The sequence below is a fragment of the Benincasa hispida genome, chromosome 7, assembly GCF_009727055.1.
Source record: "Benincasa hispida cultivar B227 chromosome 7, ASM972705v1, whole genome shotgun sequence".
In the NCBI taxonomy this organism is placed as follows: Eukaryota; Viridiplantae; Streptophyta; class Magnoliopsida; order Cucurbitales; family Cucurbitaceae; genus Benincasa; species Benincasa hispida.
The window spans coordinates 8,567,747-8,577,069 of record NC_052355.1 but is presented as its reverse complement, the minus strand read 5'-3'; the positions used below and the strand labels follow the sequence as shown (position 1 = coordinate 8,577,069).

The window sequence follows — 9,323 nt, the reverse complement described above, 5'->3', positions numbered from 1 at the left end:
GTGACCGAGGAGATCGTTGAGGACGAGCATAAAGTGTTCGTGCGGTGTTGCGGTCGTGTAGATCAGGCGTTCAAGGATGCTGTTGTTCGAGCGGCCATGTGCATCGGTGCGTGGAGATGCTTCTGCTATTGTGCATAGAGTTTGATCTCTTTATGCATTTGTATTGTTCATGTTGTAATTTCTGCATTTGAATTGTATAACCACTTGTTTGAAGTCGACTGTAAACATATTCATGATTGTAATTTGGAATAATCTTGTTCCACTGCTCATGGAAATCTCAGTTCTAATTTCCTTCACTGCTTCCGCTCATGGATCTCTTTAAAAAAAAGTTCCTTCACTCTCAATTTCTTAATCATTGTGTGTTGATACAAGACAATGCAAGGCTAGATAACGCCTCTATCTCGGGAATTGTAATTTAGTTCAAATCTTTAGGATGGTGATTTATTCATGTTAAACTCTATGAATTCTTGAGTGTAATTTGAGCTTTTCTTGAATGAAATTTGATAAATTCTGAATTGACAACTCAAGTTTATTGGATTCTTTATGCAAATTTTAGATGGCAGCTTTGCATAATTATATAATAGATTGCGAAAATTTGGAGTCCTTGTGTTAGCTAAGACTTTTTTTGAAGTTGCAGTTGTATGCCCTGATTTAATTTCACCCAATTAAATCAGGCTATGAATCTAGACTTTCCAATTCATAGGGTGTCACGATAAAGAATCTCAATTCTTAATGCAAATTAGAATTAAACATGAATCTCACTTAGAAGGAAGTGATTTAGGGTCTATTGGATTAAGACTCTTAATTGACTAATCGGGCTATTAAATTGCAAATTTTGATTTGAGTAATTACATTCTTAATGAATTTATAAATATAAATTCAATTCATTAATACATTCATAGGTTTCCCTAAGAGGTTGTGGAGTTCATGAGTTTGCATTACTTTTTGTATCTGATGATAGAATTAGAATCTAATGAACTATTCCCAATAGCCTTTTTATGAGAACTTCAAACCAATTTTGCACTCTATTTTTGTCTCCAATTTTACATATTTTGCAAGCTATCTTTTAATTTGTCACTTTCACAACAAAACCCCCCATTGCATGGAATTCTTCAATTGGCCCTGCTAGTTCGTAGTTTCCTTGAAGACTCGACCCTATACTTACTGCTTGTACTACCTTTTTAGTATAGGTTTTAGGCACGGTGAACACACATCATTTGCTTAGTCTGAAGTTGTAGGCGACAACAATTTAATTTGGTTAATAATCATTCTTCCCAACCTAATAAGAATTTAGTTGCTCATGGTGGAAAGTAAAGAAATGAATAGATATGAAATGAAGGAAAACATGATTTATATTTAAAGTAAGGAATTTTCCAACCCCAATATTCAAATAAAAATTCAAGTAAAGGATAAAATAAAAGTGAAAGAATAGAATGTGTCAAGTCGTCGGTCACAATTTCATGTTCCTTTTGACTCTAATGGTCGATTGCTTCCTTGTGTTGTTGATGAAAATGGATGGAACTTTTCTCTAAATTAGAAGGGAAAGCTGAGCTTTCACTCAAAATTCTCCAAAGATAGGGTTGAGAGGTCGAAGAAGATGAAGGTAAAATTTGGCAGAGTGTCAATAAATTTCTTGATAATCATCCCCCTTGGTCTTGGAATTTGTTGGGCTATTTATAGGCATCAAACAGAAAGTTCATTGCTTCTTTCTAATGATTGTCTAACACTTTTGCATTTAATTCCATACCCTACTGTGCGGACTTCATAGCATCACAGATTCATTGACTCTATAGCAACTATCTCAAATCAGCTACCAACTTGTATTTTGATTTGACTGTACCGCTTATGCATTTGTTGTCTTTCTCTCTTCATGATTCTGGTCAACACATGTGTAACATCCCGCGTTATTTGCTTATTGAAAATGTATTTCTTTTCCTTTTTAGAATTTATCCTTAGTTGTTGGGCACACTTGCTTTTCCTTTTTATTATTTAAAAGGGAGAAATTTTTGGGTGGTTAAGGCGGATTAAGGGAAAATATTTATTTAAAATTTAACCCTTTCCTTTATTAGTATTATTTAAATTTTAAATTTTTTTTCTTTATTATTATTATTATTATTATTATTTATTTTTTTAAAATAAAAAAAGAGGGAAACCCTCACCTCTCCATCATAAGTTTTGAAGAAACCCCCTCCCCCCCTTCTTCCAGCCGCCACTTTCTTTTCTTCTACTGCCACTCCTCAGCCATCGCCTGCCTGAAAATCGTCCGGCCTCTCCTTCGCGCGCGCCCTCCGCTGAACGGTCTAGTCAGTAGTCAAGCCTCTAGCTAGTCAGACCTGCGTCCCACCGCTCCGTCTGCCAAGGGCCGAAGCCGAACGACGACCCAACCCAGCCGTCGCGCCTTCGCCGCCGGTTCGCTCCTCCAACCGTCTGCCCGTGCCGTTCTTCGATTGGGCCAACGACCTTCTTTATCTAAGGCACTGCCCAGCCCCTGCTGCCTTCGATCGCTGCTGGTTCTATGGTTGGGTAAGTTGTTTAACGTATCGGTTAATTGTAGGGTCATCTACTTGATTTTTGGTTGGATGCTAGGATTGGAGTTTGAAGGAGATTTCGTGCGCTGTCCAGCGACTGTTGAAGTTTCTTTTGCGGAGATTTTTGGTAAGTTTCAAGGCTTTGAGAGACCCCCTCCCCCCTTGCTATTTGGTTTGATGTTGAACCTTTGTGTGTTAGTGAGGTTATCGTTGGATTCAAAGAACACATATTTGGTCTAAGATTATTGAACTATTTGATATTGTTGGAATATAGACCCTAACTATTATCATTGAATTTGTTTAGATTGGTGCTTGGGAGTGGTGGAACTACCTTTGGAACCAAGCACATTTTTTGGGTTGATTCAAGCCTTCCAAAGGCCGTGAGAATATTAGTTGTGTGGACTAGAATTTGCGACCAATTTTTGAGGTAAGTAATCTTACCACTGGAACTGCCCACGGGCCAGGCTTTAGTTGTATGCTAGTGTGATGAGTGTACGTTATGATAAATGTTAGTATGTTGATTGACAGTATGATCTGAATCAAAGTATGTTCTGGCACAAGTTCTGATTTGTTTACATACACACCTAAGTACTTGATCGTTAGTATGTGATAGTATGTGTTTTCATATGTTGGTGTTGAGGCATACTTGCATGTTGTGGAATTATGATGTAAGGTATACATGAATGTTGTATAATATGTTGTTGAGGATTTTGTGTATGTGATGGAGCCATGGTACCAAGGATTTCATGTATGTTTTAGAATTGTACGGTGTTGATTCTTAGAACGTTGAGACTGTGTGAATATCCTCATTGATTAGTTAGATGCTCACCAGTTTTGTGTTTCCTTCGGGATTCACCAGTTTGTGTTTCCTTCGAGATTCACCCGTTTGTGTTTCCTCCGGGATTCACCCGTTTTGTGTTTCCTCCGGGATTCACCCGTTTTGTGTTTCCTCCGGGATTCACCCGTTTTGTGTTTCCTCCGGGATTCACCCGTTTTGTGTTTCCTCCAGGATTCACCAGTTTTGTGGAGGATGTTTCCTTTGGGATTCACCAATTTTGTGGGCATACTTAACTACAATAGGATAGGACTCAATCTCTTGTCTGTTTCATGTGCTTATGTGCCATAGGTGGGTATATAGAGGACATAGATGCCTAGCCAAACCCCAGTGGTGGGGATTACTTACTGAGTATTTCATACTCATTCTTTCTTATGTTGATATTTCAGGAAAAGGTAAAGATGTATCGACGATGGCACAGTAGAATTCGTGATCGTGTCACTGGGACTAGACCTCTTTGCTTCCGCATCTTGAAATCTGTTATTTGGTTTTACTGTTTAAAATTTATTACTAAGGATTATTTCTTTTATATGCCTTTGATTAGCTTTTAAGAATTTTGGGTACCCTATTAACTTTTTTAACAATTGCATTTAATAAACGTCTTATGAATCTTGTTTAATTAGCATTTATTTCAAATAACTGAGCGTTGTGCATGCATTTATTTTAGTAACGGCCTTACCTAAGTCCTAGGGGGTCGGGTCGTTACAGCATGGCTCTTCACGTACAAGTTTGAAGTTGATTTGATCTCCTTATGCATCTATGGCTATAGCTTCTATTTCCTTAGTCCATTTTTTTACTTCTTTTCTTAGGAATCCTACAACATGTTAAACTTTACAATTTTCAGGAAGCTATTTTTACAAATTGTTGAACACAAATTTTATCTATTTACGTGAATTTCATCTCAAGTCAATGCATTTTCTTCTAAATTTCTCTAATTGTTCTGAATAAAGAGCTATAATAACTTGAATTTCTACAAATTATCACACCCCCAAATTTAGAATAATCTTTGTCCTCAAGCATGTATTTAAAGTCTTAGTGCATATCCCTACTTAAATTAATGTATTAACTTGACCTCTCAACATGCTTCCTAGTTTGAGATTTATTAGACCAGAAACTCAACTTAGTGGATTCTACTAAGACGATTAATACTTTGGAAAATCTAAGTTGCTAATTGGTTTCCCTCTTGAATTGAATCAATCATGCAATTTTGCAAGCGAGATATTCTGAACAACCAATCGACCTATGCATAAGCATGTTTTGACCTGTGCTACTTAGCAATTAACACAACTATATGTCACGTATTATGTGTCAATCTTTAGTATAATAAAGAATACATGGTGAGTAATCAATCCTTATACATTCTAAGCATATAAGCTAAAATGCATCCAAAATCATAAACATCCAAGAAGAAATTTGAATAAAAACCAAATCCTCAAAATCACAACAATGAGTTTCACCTAGCCCTAAATTAATAAACTCACCTTACTAACGAATCTGGTCCAAGGTAGAAGATACAATCATAAAAACACCAAAGAACTAAGTAAGAATAGAGGAAAAGAAAAGGGAAGAAGAGAGGATCGGATGGGGCTATTGGAATATGATGGTATGACCTAAAAATAGAAAAAGTGGGTATTTACACCCAATCACCAGTGCTACGATGCTATAAACAGTGTCGCGTTGTTGGATCTTTATTGTACATGCATTTGCGTGATGGTGCTGTGTCCTAACACTCAATTCTACCTCCTAGGTGCTTAATACCTATAGAACAAATAACACATCTTAAGTACTATCAAACTTGAAGGAAACTTATAAACCAGTAAACCGTAAAGAAAAATGAAGGGAAAAACAAATAATGCAAAGTAGTGTTAGAAATTAAGTTGCAAAAACTGAAAATTACCAAGTAAAGAAAATCCTAAATATAAGAGATCCTACTATAATCGTTCTCAATCAGCCAAACTTCCTTTGTTAAAGATAGTTAGGTCTTAACACCCTAGATCTTTCGACAATAATAAATCAAATAGAGAAATAGCAAGACTCAAGAGTACTATAGAAAAATAAACGAAAATTAAAGTGCTAAAATAGAAAATTGGAGAAACAACCATGATGTGTAGATGATGTCTTGAATAATCCTTGAATTCATACCCTATTTATAGCCTCAAGCTACAGCTTCTTTAAAATCTTTTTTAAGCTTAAAATTGTTGAGAATTGAGGCTGAGATCACTAGAGAAATCCTTTCCAAAACTGCTGAAATCTTCTATTTTTTTTCCTTTCAGAAAATATGCCCAGGTGTCGCATATTGCAAATGCATAAAAAGCTGCAAATTTTGAAGTTTTGCCAATATCATTAAAAAACACGAAAAGTATAAAGAAAATTTCCAAAAATCAAGGATAGGGATATTTAATGAGCTCACACGAAAGGTTTCCAATTTCAAAACATCTTATCCTAATTTAAGACAAAAAAAGGTTTCCAATTTCAAAACATCTTATCCTAATTTAAGACAAAAATATATCAAAATAATCTGATAAAATAGGATTTTAGAGCTGTATGAGTCTCATAAATGAGACTTACTGGAAATTCTACAAATAAATGATTCTTTCATTTTGAGGGTAAGAAATTTAAAGCTCCAAAATACCAACCATCAGAGTTCCTAAAACCCATCAAGACTGAATACACTTGATGACTCAAGTCCTCCGAATATAAGAAACGTTCTTTCAAGACTTCAACGTGAAAAATATTCTCTCGTTCCATCTCCCAAGTAAAGCATACGTATTCTAGAGAGAGAGTCTTAGGATCAAGTGTTAGAGATTGAACGACATTAACATAAATTTAATTAACTTCAAGAATTATGTTTCTCTGAATCGTGAGCAGACACAGGTAAACTTAAAATAATAAAAAATGAAAATAAGTTTTATGTTTTTTTTTTACTATATGTGCAATTGTTTTTTAAAAAAATACAAGAATTGCAAATTAAACAATATGTTTTTTTTTTTTTTTTTTGCTATTATTACAATTGCCCCAGACAAAAAAAGTGAAAATCATATTTAAATTTATTGCTATATTTACACATTTAGAAAACAATTGCTTAAGTTTGTAAATACCCTTATGTTTTTCCCATATCCATTACAATTTTCTTCTTTTTCTTTCTTTTTTCTTTCTTTTTTTCATTTGTGTTTCATGTACTTTGTGGGACATGTTCCATTTTAGCTTGGTACTTTCAAATGTCTAACTTGAATAATGTATTTTCAATAAATTTTAAATTTAATACTTATCATGACTTTATAATAAGTCTCTAAACTTTAAATTTTGTATGTAATATGTAATGATCCAACCTTTCGAGTACTCTGACAAAGGCTATTACCACTAAATATACATTTAAAACCCAAATATTTTGTTAAAAGAAAAATCATTAAAACAATAAGGATAGTTTTTCCAAAATAAACTAGAAAAAAAATAAATATTAAATAAATAAATCTTTTATTCGAGGTCCCCTGAAAATAATATTCATAAAGAAAATATTCAAAACATTAAAATTTGTTGTCTCACATTAAATTCTAGTTTCAAAACATTCAAATGACAAAAAACATAGACTGAGCAGAAGCGATTTCTCTTATCCCCATATGGCTCTGTCACGGGTCCCGTCTATTAATCGCTAACCTGTTCCTGTCATTTCCTAAAAAACATAAAGGAATAAAGGATGAGTATAACAATACCCAGTAAGTGACCCACTACTGGACCCTCTAGGTTACCTGGTGGCTAGTTTATCTAGGCATCGGTGTACACCCATCATATCAGTCGTAGTGATCCTGAAAGAGAACGCATCAATCATAGTGTGTAACCCAAAGATCCACCAATCAGTCATAGACATGAACCCGAAGGAACATGAATCAATCATAGACATGAAACCGAAGTAACATGAATCAGTCATAATGTGTAACCCGAAGGTCTACAAATCAGTCATAGACATGAACCCGAAGGAACATGAATTAGTCGTAATGTGTAACCCAAAAGTCCACAAATAAGTCATAGACATGAACCCAAAGAAATATGAATCAGTCATAGACATGAACCCGAAGGAACATGAATCAGTCGTAGTGTGTAACCCGAAGGCCCACAAATCAGTCATAGACATGAACCTAAAGGAACATGAATCAGTCATAGACATGAACCCGAAGGAACATGAATCAATCATAGTGTGTAACCCTCCGAAGGCCTACAAATCAGTCATAGACGTGAATCGAAGGAACATGAATCAGTCATAGACATGAACCCAAAGTAACATGAATCAGTTGTAGTGTGTACACCTTCCCAAATAAGAAAAACTAACAGAAACCCTATAACTTAGTATGCATCAGTTTTCATATAACTCATGTGTTATATTTTACAGTCGTTTAACTTATGGGTAAAATGAATCAGTCATAGACATGAACCCGAAGTAATATGAATTAGTTGTAGTGTGTACACCTTCCCAAATAAGAAAAACTAACAGGAACCCTATAACTTAGCATGCATCAGTTTTCATATAACTCGTGTTATATTTTACAGTCGTTAAGCTTAGGGGTAAAATTTCATATATATCTTCAGTCAATGGTACAATCATCATAAACAAAACAATCCAATCCAGTCAGTCAATGCCATTAAGTCATGTAGTTCAATCAGTGATAAATTAGAAGTTCCAAGAGTGTAGAATAATCAATCAAATCCGTCTTAGTAGTCTCAAGAAACAGTCCATGTAATCTTAAGTAACCAGTCCATGTATTCTTAAGTAAACAGTTCAAATAATCATAAATAAGCAGTCCAAGTGGTAGGGCTGACTGGTTCGAAGGCGAACCAATATAAGGACAGCCTCATGTTTTAGTCAATACGAGCTCAGACAACCTTAACTTTTATTTTCCCTAAAGATCATGAACCAAGTCCTAAGTGATAAATCAAAAATTAAGATTTTCAAAATAAGTCCAAAATTCTCAATCAACCAATTTACATCATCCATTAAGGCCAAATATTTACAGTCCCAAGGTCCAAATACTTACCCAAATTGTCTCGAGATTGGTCTAAAATTTGGTAAATAACACTTCAAAATCTTTCGATTCTTGAATCAAACCCCATAACAATAATCAAAATTAATTCCATCATTTAGGACATAATTCCAATCACAACTTAACCTCAATGTCTCCAACAACTTATCCAACACGTGGTTTGATTCCTAAACCACTTCGAAGCTTCAAAATCAACACGATCCAACAACTATATCACCAAAATCAACCTTTAACTTTAATGGATAGCAGCTTTAGACCTTTTAATCCAACCTCCAAAGATCACAATTAAAACAAAAGTTAAGCCAACACTTAGTGTATATCCAAAAATTCTCAACAAAAACTCCAAACCTTACAAAAGAAAAAAGGACGCCTAACAATTTTAATCTCACCAAAAAGCACCTTGAGTGTCTGTAAAATCTAATTTCAACATCAAAACAACATGGGTGAGCCAAAACATAAACCAAAATTTAATGGGTATTCAAGATCTTCCAAAGGAAACCCACAAAATACCAAATAACTTACCCAAGATATCAATTCTGGTGACAATGGCACCAGCGGCGGGTGTTGCTGTCGGATGGCATAAATTGTTTAGGTTAGTGGCTTGTAGTGAGGGTTGTGCATGAGGAGGGTTTGTGAGAGTGAAAGAGAAGGGTAATTTTTAGTTTTATAGATTTCATTCAGTAGAAATTACAAACAAACTAGAGCTTCAAACAACGATCAACCGTTTGAAAGGAAATCGTATATATCCCGAACAGACTGACCAAATTTAAGGACAATCCAACGGTTCAAACTCTAGCAATCAACAATTTTTGTGAAAATTGTCGCTGAAAAATCAAATTGTTTTCTCCCCGATTTTCTACCTCTTTTTACTCTCCTTTGATTTTGAAAATCCCAATTCTTTCATTTTTTTTTTCAAATTTTAAAAAG

General features: G+C 34.7%; 1 long non-coding RNA gene across 2 annotated transcripts; it reads left to right on the top strand.

The window, feature by feature from the left end:
- The first annotated feature begins 2,154 nt into the window (after positions 1 to 2,154).
- Positions 2,155 to 3,982, top strand: LOC120081773. Of its 2 annotated transcripts, XR_005482948.1 has the most exons (4): positions 2,155 to 2,655; positions 2,833 to 2,955; positions 3,538 to 3,654; positions 3,753 to 3,982. It is a non-coding gene; the product is annotated as an uncharacterized LOC120081773 (long non-coding RNA). The 2 variants fall into 2 exon arrangements; XR_005482947.1 differs by lacking the exon at positions 3,538 to 3,654.
- The last annotated feature ends 5,341 nt before the right edge of the window (positions 3,983 to 9,323 follow it).